The following is a 15,601-nucleotide window of genomic DNA, read 5'->3' on the forward strand; positions in this document are numbered from 1 at the left end:
TTTATAAATTGGTATTATTATAGATTCCTTCCATTCCTTTGGTATTACACTATTATTTATGACATAGTCGAAGAGAAATTTTAAATAAGGCACTATGTACCACCCCATTGCCTTTAACACCTCCCCAGTAATTTGATCACTTCCTGCTGCTTTTCCTTGCTGGAGCAGTTGGATTTCTCTGAAAATATCTTTATTTGTGAATGAGAAGCTTCTTGTTTCCCTCTATGTCTCTCCCTCTCTGCCTTCTGTTTCGGTTTCCAACTCCTGACAATCATCTACTGAATCTCTGAATTCCCTACTAAAGAGGTTTGCTTTCTCAGTACCTGTTAAATAGTGTTCACCCCCTTCTCCCACCATTGTAGGAATTTGGATTCCTTTTCCTTTTTGATTCCTGATTTATGAATACAGCATTTTCCATTTCCCTTTGTGGTCATTATGCTCTTGAAGAAAGCCATTCATATAATTCTCTTTTGCTTCCTTTTTCACTCTATTCAGTTCCCTCATTAGCTGTTTTCTACTTTCTCTACTCTCCCTACCTTCTTTTATTTTCCTGTTTACTATTCTACATTTTCTTTTTAATTTTCTTATTTCCCTTGTATAATAAACAGGGTCTGAGGTCATTTTACCCTTCTTAACAGGTACAAATCTATTCTCTCCTTCCCAAATGATTCCTTTGAATTTAGCCCAAAGTGTATCCACATTACTCCCTTCACTTATCCAACAACTGAATTGTGATTTAAGGTACCGTAAGTCCCAAATTCATCAACTTTAGTTTTTCTGTACAATTTCTTGTCTTGTGTGACCCTCTTATTAAGCCTTTTTGGTACCAGTCCCACATCCATTATTACAGCCTTATGGTCAGCTATTCCTTCAATTACCTCAGTTTTATCAACAATTTCCCATGGTTTAACCAAGAATACTTCTAGTAAGTTATTGAGACGAGTTGGTTCTTGTACTACATGTCCAAATCCTCCCTCCCAAATTAACTTATTTGCCAGTTTCTGTTCATGGGCTTCACTTGCAGCTCCATTCCATTCAACTTCCGGCAAGTTTAGATCTCCCCCAATTATAACCACATCATTATTATTGTTTTTATGAGTATAATCTATTATTTTCTCAAATATTTCCATGTCTCTTTCCTCTCTTCCAGGCCTGTATGTTCGTATAATTCCCACCTCCTTCATATCACCGTATCACAAATTAATTTTATCCCTAATATTTCATCCCTTTCATCGGTAAACCATTCATGTGAACAATAATTTTCCTTCACCAGAATAAACACCCCCCCCTCCCTTTTTATCTTCTCGGTCTCTACGATAGACTGTGTACCCTTCTGGAAATACTTCTCTATTACCCACCCCTTCTCTCAACCACGATTCCACTCCTATCACCACATCAGTCTCTTAAGATTCCATCAATGTACCAAATTTTAATTGTTTATTTACTACACTCTGACAGTTTACCAAGAGCAATCTCAGACCCCCTTCCTCCCTAAAACTTGACTGTTGCAATTGGGTAACTTGAAATTCCTTACTTTCCTGAGTTTTATTTTCTAGTTGGCTGAGCCAGCTTGAAGTACAGCTGGCTCTTTCTACTAGTTTTCCTGGTCAGTATTATAACTCAAGGGTGTTGCCTTTTTTACAGTACATATCTTAAGATTAATAAAATCTAGAACAATATTTGCTATCTTTCGTTTACCTGAATTGTTTAGATGAAGGCCATGCTTTGTGTAACAGTGTCTCTCGAAACTGCAGGTATCAATTACCTGTGTATTACGAAAATGTTTACAAATTTTAACCATATGTCCACGTTCGTATTTTAATTTACGCCTAACCACAACAGCCAAGCAGTGTACCCCTCATGTTCCTATTTCGTGCCCTTTTCGAATGTAATTGTTTGACATTTCTCCTTATAGCCTCTGAGATCCTACTGCTTATCGTGATGTTGGCCTAACGCCACAACAAGGACGAGGTGGCGCTGTGCGGGCCATTGACCGTTCGAGTTTGTTTTTGAAGTGGTTGGCGTTGCATGGCGCGAGAACTCAGATTTTAACAAGTTAATGTGATTCCTTTCATTTTGTATTGTGACCACAGCCCTCTGACACACTGCTGGTAAAGGTCGAATCTCAGGCATTTACTGTTTTACGCTTCCAGATCTCAACCAAGAACTTCATACCTTCCGTGACCTTATAAGAAAACAGGTAAGCTTCATTGTTTTGTACATATATTCATGCAAAAGAGCAACGGTAAGTATATTTACTTTTGGGGTTACTGTTGGCTAGGGATGGGTCCAGTCAGTTCATTTGCTTGAACTAGTTCATTCAATACCGTTCATCGCATTGAGTCGTTCAAATGAACTAGTTCAAATGAATGAGGAATTTCATGAGCAAATTAGAAATGTGCTGTCACGTGACCATTAACATGGCACGCCATTGGCCATTTTTGTGCGAGATTATTTTGTCGTTCAAATGAACGAGGTAGTTCATTTGTGCTGTCTTCATGGAAGCAGCCCTCGCGGCATTTCGTTCAAATGAACGAAGTAGTTCAAATGAAATAGGTAAAACTATCTTAGCAACAGCACCAGCGGCGCAAGAGAGATAGTATTCCGTGCCGGACTTGAGCTAGTACGTAAGTTTTACAATAGATGGTGCTTGCTTACATCTTCGTCCTCCTTTAATATGCTGTATGCTGGCGTGATCGACTCGTTCAAAATATTTGAACGATCTCGTACTAGTTCAAATAATCGAGTCATTCAAATGAACTAGTTAGTTCATGAACGACCCAACTCTACTGTTGGCTCTACTTATAGAGTTGGGCCAGCGCCTCCTAGAGAACAAGGCCTGGCAATAAGATTCGTGACGTCACGCGACTGGGCTCAGCCGTGACCACCACGGCTCAGTGCGAGTGGATAGTAGATGAAGCTAATTCCTCACGAAAATTGAAAAATGCGTTGGTTAAAGTGCATTCTACGAATATTCTTTCTCGTAGACGCGCATATCGGAAGCGAAATGAGTAATATACCGTAATAGTTAGAAAGAACAATTAAAAATGCAAAGAAGAATTTTTTAAGAGTCTTAATACTGAACAACTTTAATAATATGTTTATATGACACTTTCTTACGTATATTTAAGAGTCAAAAATGATCAGTTCCTTTTACAAAACTCGCCATAAGACCCCTCTCTGTCGGTGCGACGAAAAAAAAGAAAAAGCAAGCTTTTACAGAACTGAAGTTGCTGATGAAAGGTAAAAAACAACATGTAAGTACAGAAAAAGCTATTAAATAAAAATAATAACGTATAAACTACCTTACTTACAGTATATTAGTAGCAGTCCAGGAACATGCAAGCTGTAATGCTCAGTGTTGTCGGTCATGAAAACAGGTAAACATTTTTTTTACAATAGAAGCCTCACATAAATTAAGGGCGTGAAGAGCCCACACAATTTGGCTGTTATGCAAAGAGAATGATTATAGTACATGCCAACAATAGTTTGTTCATCAAGTCATCAAAATTATATTCGCATTCCCTAGTGTAAATAAATGTACTTATATGATTTTGGATCCTGATTCAAATAACCAGAACAGGAAAAAAATTGAAATTCTTAAATTTGAAAAGTAGCATGCCAATTCTTATTACATTTGAACTGACCTTCAGCCAGACATTTTCTGAAATTGTTTTCAATTTAACTTCACCAGGTTGCTTAAAATTGAAATGGACATGAGGTGAACATTATATAAGAAAATATAAAAGGAAATCTCTATGAACAGTAATTGTTAAAATCCTAAGAAACCATATTAAGAACTTGCATCCCTGCCATTACATTAATAAAAAAGTAGCAGAACACACACTGAACTACTCATTTCACGCTTTATGAATCAGCTGCACTATATAGATATGACACACATGAGATCAATTAAGTAATTAATCCCCAATTTTTCACAGATGCATGTTAGATTCATTACATAACAAAAGCTGGAAGGAGTACTCTCTCCAAGAGGAAATTCATAACCAGAGTGTGAATAGGCTATAATGCTGGAAGAGGAAATTCATAATTGAATTCACAATTACTCAAACAGGAATGTTTACTACTGAAGGAACTTACAGTGATTAGCCCTGAATTCAGAGTTTACACATTCCCTTTGAATGGAATTCATAGAGGTTCATCAACTCAGTGATTAATAATAGTAATGTACTAAAAAAAATTAGAAAGCCTCAGCTTACCACAGACAAAAGGAAAGGATGGTTAATGATTTTGTAGGATATGTGCCACCAAGGTAATGAACCGTATTTGTTAAATGACAAAATACCTGTTTAACATAAAAGGTGCCCTCTCAAATGTAATATCACTCCCTGAAAACGTAACACCTGGCAATAAATATGATAAAATAAAAGTGCTCTTGTGTTATTACTGTATTCGCTTCTAAAGAAACTACTATGGAAAATAGAGCTACTAAATTTGTTCCTTTTCAGAGCAGTTCCAGTCTTGTTTTACAGATATTGAACTTAATTTTTCTTCAAATTCCTGGAAGTTCTTGAAAGAAACAGTACTGACATGAGCTTCATAGGTCTCTAAACTTTGAGCAAGAGCCTTGGCCAAACTTTCATTGTCTACTCGACAACGCCTATCGTCTGGAGCTTCTCGGTGGGCAAATGTGGTATCAGACAAGTACTCTGGGCAGTTTGGAAACTGAGAAGGAACAGCTCCTGAAATGTTTAGACCAAGTTAGAATGCATTCGCCTAGATATAAATGCGCTCGTCTATTAATTCATGGCACCACTTACTTCACAGGACCATGTCATGTCTTAGATATATCTGGTTGATTTTAATATAAAATGAATAGCACACAAGGAGACAGAGAAAAATCATTGAACTTATAATAATTATACAGAACCTAACATAGTTGCAATAAACACAATAACATTGCTGTCTAGCCTGAACTAAAAATATTAACCCACACTAAGTGGTATTTTCCCTCATGCGATATAATAAACAGAACTGGCTCACGTGCAGTTACGGGGTCCAGCACAGAAGGAATACTTGAAAGCCAATACCTTACATACCTTCATAATTTAGGCCCTGTAAGTTTTCCCAGAATATCACTATACCCACAACAGTAGTCCTTTGAAGTAATGTGAATACTCAGCATATTCCAAACTAAATGTAATAACTGGTCAATTCAATACAGCAAATGCTTAAATCAGTAAGATATAAATCACCCTAAAAAATCTACTATTTCATTCATCAATAGCAAAGATATAAGAGACCTATCCACAAACCTTTCACAAGCCTTGGATGAGATAAAGGTGCAGTCAATAATTTCCCATTTCTCTCATCATACATGCTGGTCGTCTTTTCAACCTCAGTTTTGAAATGGAGCTCGCACACCTACAACACAGGGCTCCATTTCAAGGACCATTCCACAACTTAAGTGATTGAATGATTGGAATCATATATAATACACTAATAACTAAGACTTACCTCTGCAGTTTTGGAAGGAACGAAATCATCCCGGCGAATAGGTCTTAAACACTTAGCTCTCTCCGAGTCGTCAGTTGGAAACGAGAAAACACTCACTTTAGGGCCAGTGCGATAATTGCCCTTATAGTTTTGGAACACTGCATTTTTGAGGCATCGTTATTCATAATTTGAAAAACAGTGATCGCAACACACCATTAAAAATAAACTCAGTTCTAACCTCACGTGGTGGCCATGCCGGCACTTTAAACACAATTTATCAATATCAACAATTTATAAGTACTATCACCTTTAACTGAACTTACACTAATAGGAATATTAAGCGAGTGTTAACACACAAGACTCGATTAACATTAATATAATCGATGAAACGTCCTCATACACCAAGCAGCAACAAGCTAACTGAGTTACTGGCATAGGCCAACTTCAACATACGTCATCAGCTACTCTCATTCGTATTGCCAGGCCTTGTTCTCTAGGAGGCGCTGGTTGGGCATTACGATTCATTTTCAAGAATCGATTCGAACGATTCATTCATACAATTTGGCAATTTGGTTTTAGGAAAGGTTATTCCACTGAAGCTCAACTTGTAGGATTCCAGCAAGATATAGCAGATATCTTGGATTCTGGAGGTCAAATGGACTGTATCGCGATTGACATGTCTAAAGCATTTGATAGGGTGGATCATGGGAGACTACTGGCAAAAATGAGTGCAATTGGACTAGACAAAAGAGTGACTGAATGGGTTGCTATATTTCTAGAAAATAGATCTCAGAGAGTTAGAGTAGGTGAAGCTTTGTCTGACCCTGTAATAGTTGAGAGGGGAGTTCCTCAGGGCAGTGTTATTGGACCTTTATGTTTTCTTATATATATAAATGATATGAGTAAAGGAGTGGAATCGGAGGTAAGGCTTTTTGCGGATGATGTTATTCTCTATAGAGTGATAAATAAGTTACAAGATTGTGAGCAACTGCAACGTGACCTCGAAAATATTGTGAGATGGACAGCAGGCAATGGTATGTTGATAAACGGGGCTAAAAGTCAGGTTGTGAGTTTTACAAATAGGAAATGTCCTCTCAGTTTTAATTACTGCGTTGATGGGGTGAAAGTTCCTTTTGGGGATCATTGTAAGTATCTAGGTGTTAATATAAGGAAAGATCTTCACTGGGGTAATCACATAAATGGGATTGTAAATAAAGGGTACCGATCTCTGCACATGGTTATGAGGGTGTTTAGGGGTTGTAGTAAGGATGTAAAGGAGAGTGCATATAAGTCTCTGGTAAGACCCCAACTAGAGTATGGTTCCAGTGTATGGGACCCTCACCAGGATTACCTGATTCAAGAACTGGAAAAAATCCAAAGAAAAGCAGCTCGATTTGTTCTGGGTGATTTCCGACAAAAGAGTAGCGTTACAAAAATGTTGCAATGTTTGGGTTGGGAAGAATTGAGAGAAAGAAGAAGAGCTGCTCGACTAAGTGGTATGTTCCGAGCTGTCAGCGGAGAGATGGCGTGGAATGACATTAGTAGACGAATAGGTTTGAATGGCGTCTATAAAAGTAGGAAAGATCACAATATGAAGATAAAGTTGGAATTCAAGAGGACAAACTGGGGCAAATATTCATTTATAGGAAGGGGAGTTAGGGACTGGAATAACTTACCAAGGGAGATGTTCAATAAATTTCCAATTTCTTTGAAGTCATTTCGGAAAAGGCTAGGAAAGCAACAGATAGGGAATCTGCCACCTGGGCGACTGCCCTAAATGCAGATCAGTATTGATTGATTGATTGATTGATTGATTGATTGATAGGGATTCTAATAGACCTGGCCCCTAGAGGTTATGCAAGCCTCATAGCAGAACATTGATTACGAATCGATTCTCACGATTCGTTCACGATTCGTTCACGATTCTTTTCCAGTTCTTTCGCGACTCGTTCAAGCCGGACGGAGAACGATTCCAAAGATCCATAGATGCGTGAAAGGTTTCTTCACTAGTCACTACTCTGTGTAAATACAAAATATCACTAGCAACATTAAAGTAAACTGTATCTCTAATTAAAATTAAATTATTGTGTTTTGTCAAACAAAGTAATTCGTAATACTAGATTTCACCAATAATTATAAATGAGTACCGTTAGTTCACGTATTTTGAAGTTTCGTGAGCATACGGATAGTAAATAGGCCTAAAACTGAGATGGAATGAAATCATCGACACGTGCCATAATGTTACATCATCAAAGTATATTCCAGTATTTCTACCATCATCGAGGGAACAGACAATGATGGAAACATACAACATCATGTATCCGCCCGCGGTCACCACGTTGATTGGAGAATGACTGGGTTACTTCAGAACGCATGGCAAGAGCCTCCGCGTGTTGATGTGTGGTTGACTACCGTAGGAACTGTCATTACCTCGCCTGATTGCAGCCAGACTGTTTCCAGATGCCACTGATATCAACATGTAGATGAAATGCCATGCTGATATGAATTACGAAGCAAATTATATTCACTGTCTGCGAGGAATAAACAACAAGCGAATGACTTACCACATCTGGATAATTTGACATCTCATAAATTTAAATAAATTACGGGAGGTTGATTGATTTGAGGTTATGCCCGAAAGTTAAATACGTAATAAATCATTCACAGCAGCACTTAAAAGGAAAATTCACACTTTCAATATTTCAGTGAAAATTAAATTCTAGATCGGAAACATCGTTTTGAAAAGCCAATATTTAGGAAAATAAAAAAAACTGATAAAGGAGAACTTCCAAGTAGGATTCCCCCCTCTCTCTCTCTCTCTCCTGTTTTTTCTGATCTTGTCTCCTTCCCCCCCTGTGGGTGGGGGCGGTAGAATAACACCCACTGTATCCCCTGCCTGTCGTAAGAGGCGACTAAAAGGGGCCCAAGGGCTCTGAACTTTGGAGCGTGGGTTGGCAACCATGGGGCCCTTAGCTGAGTCCTGGCATTGCTTACACTTACTTATGCCAGGCAATCACTTTCATCTATCCTATCCGACCTCTCTTGGTCAACACTTGTTCTTTTCCGACCCCGACGCTATTAGGTTTGCGAGGGCTAGGGAGTCCTTCATTTTCACACCCTTCATGGCCCTTGTCTTCCTTTGGCCGATACCTTCATTCTTCCAAGTGTTGGACCCCTTCCATTTTTTCTCTCTGATTAGTGTTATATAGAGGATGGTTGCCTAGTTGTACTTCTTCTTAAAACAATAATCGGCACCACCACCATATCTCCTCTTTTTCACTGCTGCTCGTATCATTCTGATTAATGGCGAGACTGTCGACAGTGATACCGCACATACCGACCGATCCGCCACCACGTGATGAACAAAGGCATGCTACATTTCAGCTATTACACTCATCAGAGCTTTATTCATGTCCTGACGTCTAGGAGTTTTATTATTAAGTCCAACACACCAGGCTCCACACAATCTCTATTGATGTGCAGCTTCCATTGAACCTTCGCGAACGAATGGTGTCTTAGAGGTTACAGATACAAAATGGCGGGTTAAGCATGAGGGCATGTGTCCCTGGTATTCTTCAATTTGAATTACTTACTTATATTAATTACAATGGATACAAATAGGTTCTTGCATATTTTTGACGTTTTGCATGTAAGATTGCTTATGATATGAATTGGATAACGAACTACTTTGATGCCTCCACGTAGGTGTTCTGCGACAGCATCAACCAACAAACGTTAACATGAGCACGTTGCTCATGATTACAACACTACTGGGTTTCTCGAGGTTTTATTGACCTGGATCGACATACTATCTTCTAAATTTTCTAAAGCCTACAATCTCTCTAAGTGGGATTGTTTTTTTCTTGGCGCTAAACGTAGGATTAAAATAAGCTACATTTAGCGAGAAAAAGCTATGTTGGCAACACTGGTCACGTGATATCTTGAGCAACTCAGTCCTCGGTGGTTTGCCTAGCTTTTGTGCGTGTTGTCTATGTGAGCAAAATGGATCGGAGTAATAGGAAAACAAGTTTTATCTGGAAATACTTTCTAGAGATAAGTCCCGGTCGTGCTAAGTGTGAAATATGTTCCGGTGTTTATTCTTTTAAGGCTGGAACCACCTCAAATTTAACTAGACACTTAAAAACAAAGCATCCTACTGCTGCTGTTAGGCCGGAAATGCCGCAGCCCAATACCGAAGAAGGAGTTGTTTAATATAGGTCATCTGTGCCTTCAACATCTGCTGTGGTGCCCTCAGCATCTGCCATTGGACCTATACCCTCAACATCTACCGAAGAATCATCGCAGCCACCAGCCAAAAGGCAAAAAACTGGACAGAACAAAATGAGCAACTTTGTTTCCAGACCTCTTCCAGTGTCGAAAAGCAAAATGTTGGACAATATTGTGTTAAAACTTATTGTGAAACAATATCATTCGTTCAGAATAGTTGAACAGCCAGAGTTTAGGGAATTGCTGCATCATTTAAATCGAAATTATGTATTGCCTTCTCGAGAAACTTTATCGAATGCACTTCTCGATTCGACATATAATAATGTTAAAGACAAAATAAAGGCCAGCTTATCCCAGACTACAGCATGCTGCGTGACCACGGACAGTTGGACCTCAGGAGCGTCTGAAAGTTATGTTGCCTTAACTGCTCATTATTTGGATGGAAACTCCAAATTGTGTAATGCCTTATTGGACTGTTTCGTGTACAACGAAAGCCACAGTGCAGAAAACATTGCCAATGAAATAAAGCGGGTATGCCAGGAATGGGAAATTGACAGTAAAATAGTTGCTGTTGTGTCTGACAGTGCACCAAATATGATTGCAGCAGCAAGAAACCTAGGATATCAACACATTCCATGTTTTGCACACAGTTTAAATCTTATAGTGCAGAACGCTATAGGGGAAATTAAAGAGCTCAAAACCAAAGTGAAAGATGTGGTAGAATATCTTAAGCGGAGTCCACGTGCTCTTTCTAAATTAAAAGGGGTCCAGAAACAAATGGGACTTCCAGAGCAAACTCTTAAGCAAGAGGTGCCTACCAGATAGAATTCCACCTATGCTATGTTTCAAAGTGTGGTGAAAAATAGAGAAGCTGTTGTGTCAACTTTGGCGCTAGTGAATCCCGGGATCATTCTCTCCAGTGAAGATTTTGATGTTTTGGATGAAATGTGCAAAATTCTCAAACCGTTTTTACAGATCACCGAGGATGTAAGCTCTGAGAAACAAGTGACTGTTTCCAAACTGATTTTATTTGCTCGGTGCTTAAATAATTATTTTGAGAAAATTGAAAATGTAAATAAGCCAAAAGAAATATCATCAGTGGTTGCAAAAATTAAAACCGAACTTGATAAACGGTTCAAAGACATTCAAGACCGAACCATTTTAGCTTAAGCCACCTTGCTCGATCCCAGATTCAAGAAGCAAGCTTTTCTGTCTACTGCAGCGTACAATAAGGCGAAACAATCGCTTATCCAAAAAGCTGCATCTGTAAGAATTTCCTGCGATGTGGTAGTAAGGGAATCAGAGGAGCAACAACATGCATAGGACTCAGATGAAGATTTATTGTGGGGAGAGTTCGACTCCAGTGTTAAACATTTCACAAACCCCGTTACGCCGCTGGCTGACACGATAATAGAATATGATAAGTATATTGATGAACCATTGCTGGCAAGGAAAATAGATCCCTTTAGGTCAGGGCCTCTCAAACGCCGAAAATCTCACGCGTGCAGATAGAGGCGCAAGAGCTCCGTGCACTGTGCATCGCTGCCGCTCGGAATGGCTCGGATCAACGCTTCGTCTCTGGGCTACTCGGCTAAGCTCGGCTCAACTCGCCTATGCTCGGCTCAAGTCAGCTTGGATTTGGAGCGCTACGGCGCAAGTGGGGCAGAGGGAGAGAGGCGGAGCGAGCGAGACAGGCGTGAGGAAAGAGAGAGTTAGCGCTATTGCTCCAAATCGAGGAGTGGGGGGTCTGCACTCTGTTCGACCAAGCCAAGTCGTCTCTTGCACCGTGCACAGTGCATGCACCACGCGCATGCACCCTGAGAGGCCCTGCTTTAGGTGGTGGCAAGAGAAAAGAATTTATTACCCAAGGCTGTACCAGCTGATGTTAAGACGACTGTGTGTTGTTGGTAGTTCTGTTTCGTGTGAGCGTGTTTTTTCCAGAGCTGGAAATACTTTAATTGAGCCGAGACGACGCCTTAAGTCCACAAAATTATCGAAGATAGTGTTCCTCAATTATAATTTATAAACTCAAGTGAAATTCCAAGTATATGTTTTGCATCATGTGTCTACTAAATCTTCCAACATAAGGTATGTACTCATTGTTTTCATACATCATTGTTTCGATCTACTGTTATACCCTTCTACCTGTTCTTTGCTGTACCCTCTAACAGGCGATTCGTTCATCTCAGTCAAACATTATTTAGTTACATCAATATTTTTTTTTACAGCGCAGTACGTTGTAGCCGTACAAAATGTTAGGAAATCGTACTTATTACCAGCTGTATTTATTAATGCTCATGTGGAACGATGACGAATAGTCAGCTATGCAACAGTAAATGTAAAACTGATGTTTCATCTCTGTGTTATACATACTGTAGGTGACTTGAACTGTAGGCCGGAAATGCCTTTCTTACAACAGCGTGAAGGCCAGGTCACAGGTGTTATAAACATACGTCCTCACCATTACCCTCATCTCACACATCGCGAACTTCGGGACGGATCGGTAATAGTCGCTGCCAGCTTCCTGCGGAGTTGGCTACAACGACAGACAATCACCAAATTCAACGATTCACAACAAATCATTTGAACGACGATTCATTTTTACTCGGGCGACTCCAGATTCAACGATTCATTTGAATGACTACTCATTCATACCGCGAATCGATTCACACGATTGTTTATTTTGAGCCGTTCAAATGAACGATTCGTTCACGAATCGACCCCACTCTACTCTACAAGATGGCGGTAACTGGGAACGGGCGTGTTTTTGTACCTCCGACATATTACTTTCTTTTCTTAGTCTTTCTTGTGTATAGAAGTGTGTCGTACTGTGCTTTCATATCTACAACCATCCCTGAAGCAAGTGAAGTGTCGTGTGATTCAGTACTGCAATGGTGCTTCGCTGAACGGCATTATATTTTCTCTGCTTTGTCCGTCTCTGATCTCCCTGTGCTTCGCCATGCCCCTGTCTCTTCCAGCGAAAGGACGAAAGGTTGCCATGCTTTCTCACATGCTGTGTTCGCTGTCTTACTACTTCTTTCCGGCGACGTTCATTTAAAACCAGGACCGCTTAATGTTTATTATCAGAATACCCTGAGTCTGAAATACAAATTAACTGACTGTGTACTCAGTGAACCTGAATTTAGCGAGTTTTATATCTTATGTTTCACTGAAACTTGGTTACCTGATTTTGTCTCGGACAGTGAACTTCCATTCTCGTCTAACATTTCAGTGTTCCGTAAAAGCAGAGGTACCGGTAAGCGTGGGGGTGGTGTAATGATTGCAGTAAGTAATAAACTTAAAAGCCCGTCACAGGCCCGACCTAGAAACTGAATGTGAGATAACCTGGGTTGAAATTACGATCCCCAGAAGTAAAAACTTGTTAGTTGGCTGCTTCTACCGCCCACCCTCCGGTGATATCACAGCGTTAGAAAATTGCTTTAATTCAACGGTTTTGGCTCTAAATAAATCCAATGATATTGTGTTAATCGGTGATTTCAATTCGCACATATCCTGGCAATCTACAACCACTGGAACAGTAACCGACCCTGTGGACTCATTTATTTTGTCTAATTTCATAAACGGTCTTCATCTACATCAGTTCTGCTTAAAACCTATCAGAAATCTGGCAACATTGGACCTCCTCTTCTCTACAGTAACTAGTGTTAGCGTATGTTGGCAGAAACACTCTTAGCGCTGACCATGACTCAATCGAGGCTACCCTCAGCCTACCTGCTTGTCAGCATAAAGACTTCCCACCCGCTGTGAGGCAAACATTTCCGCTCTGGAGTAAAGTGGACTGGCTAGTCGTCAACCAGGACTTGTCATCCCTCCCTTGGTGCTGGTTATCAGCTGAGCGTGACGTCAATAGTGCGGTTTCCCTGTTTGAGGATTTAATATTTACCACCATTAAACAGCATATACCTTTCTCCAAACCCAGAACGCACAAATATCCCCCCTGGCTGAGTGCCAAAACTAAATTGCTACTAAAGAACAAAACCCGTGCGTGGTCACTCTGGAAGTCTATCCCCAATTCACACACGTATAATACTTTTAAACACCTCAGGAAAATCTCAAAATCGCATCTGAAAAATGACTACAACCGGCACATCACTTCTATAACTGGAAACCTTAAACACAACCCTAAAAAGTTCTGGACCCTAATTTCGTCACGTAGAAAGTCACCCCGGATACCACTGAACCTTAAACTACATAGTGATGATGTCCCAACTGAATTAAGGTCTCAAAAATTCAATGAGTACTTTCACTCTACCTTTAGCCCTCCTGCACCTATCACAGAACTACCACAGATCAATAGTGTTTGCAGTTACTCACTGTCACAAATATCAACGACCCCTAACGAAGTACAAAATATTCTCAATAATCTCCCCACAAACCGCTCCACCGGGGCCAATGATATTAGCCCTATATTCCTCAAAAATACTTCTGCATCTCTCTGTGCAACGTTATCTACAATTTTAAACCTGTGTATGGCTACTGGTACATTCCCCGACAGCTGGAAACAAGCTGATATCACACCTATTTTCAAATCTGGCAACAAATATGATATCTCATCATACCGCCCAATATCTATCATTCCAATACTATCCTCTGTCCTCGAAAGAATAATCCACCGCCGACTCCTCTTTTTCACACAGCCGTACATATCTGAAGAACAACACGGATTCACTCCCGGAAAATCATGCCTCACTAACCTCACTGTTCTCAATCACCACATCATTTCAGCAATGGAAAATAAATCTCAGTTAGATGCAATCTACATAGATCTGGCCAAGGCATTCGACTCAGTGGATCATACACTTCTTCTTCATAAGCTCGCTACCAGGTTTAATATCCATGGCCCCGTCTTGTCATTGATAACAAGTTTCCCCTCCGGCAGAAAACAAAGAGTGGTACTCCCTGAATCTGCCTCGTCATGGTTATCTGTATTATCAGGAGTATCTCAGGGCAGTATTCTGGGACCCCTACTCTTTGTTCTCAATATCGAAGACATAATTTTTTGCACCCGAAATAGTCAGTGTTCCCTCCTCTTGTACGCCGATGACCTGAAAATCCAAGGAGAAGTGTCTACGCCTGATGACTGTGACGAATTACAGACTGTTCTCAATTCGTGTGGTGACTGGTTTAAGAAATGGAATCTTTCTCCCAATTTTAAGAAGTGCAATACAATCTCCTTTTCATTGCTAAAGCAAGGAATGAACACTGCATATACCATCCAGGGAAGTACATTGCCATCGGCTTCTCAGGTAAGAGACCTAGGTGTTATAATAGACTGTAAACTAACCTTCTCTGCTCATATTCACTCTATAAAATCCCGTGCTATGCGTACTCTAGGCATTCTTTATAGGTTTACTGAAATTAATGATATTAACGTCTTAAAATTATACTTTGTCTCGTATGTTCTCCCCATTATTGACTTTTGTTCCCCTATTTGGTCCTCCTCTGCTATCACAGACATATCTCAACTAAATAGTATTTTTAACTTTTTCACTTTCATTGTTAAGACTCGCAATCCTGTTTTTAAGAACAAAACTAAATCTGACCTTATGAACTACCTGGGTATACTTGACCTGAGAAGCCGTTAACAGTTCTCTGATCTATGTTACCTTCACAAAATAATCAATGGCTACACCAAATGTAATTCTCTTCCAGCGTACTTCCCTATACACGTTCCTCCCCGCCCTACACGCAACCGGCGCACCCATCATGTGTCCCATCCGCGCCTAACCTTACAACAACGCTCTATCTTCCACCGTTTCCCTACTCTTGGTAATTCACTACCCGATATCGACATGTTCACATCTTTCGCATCCTTCAAACAAAAAATTAAAAGATTCCTCTGAAGTCCTCTCCATGTTTTCACTTTCTTCCATCCCTCCAACCCTTGACCTTTCTT

The 15,601-nt window shown here is 40.0% G+C and overlaps 1 long non-coding RNA gene across 1 annotated transcript in view; it reads left to right on the forward strand.

The window, feature by feature from the left end:
* Window positions 1–2,090: 2,090 nt before the first annotated feature.
* The window catches only part of LOC137501074 (uncharacterized), a 29,423-nt gene continuing 15,912 nt past the window's right edge, over window positions 2,091–15,601 (forward strand). Inside the window, exon 1 of the long non-coding RNA XR_011018334.1 lies at window positions 2,091–2,200. This is a non-coding gene — a long non-coding RNA (uncharacterized lncRNA). The remainder of the gene's footprint in view (window positions 2,201–15,601) is intronic.

This window comes from Anabrus simplex, chromosome 5 (genome assembly GCF_040414725.1).
Source record: "Anabrus simplex isolate iqAnaSimp1 chromosome 5, ASM4041472v1, whole genome shotgun sequence".
NCBI lineage: Eukaryota > Metazoa > Arthropoda > Insecta > Orthoptera > Tettigoniidae > Anabrus > Anabrus simplex.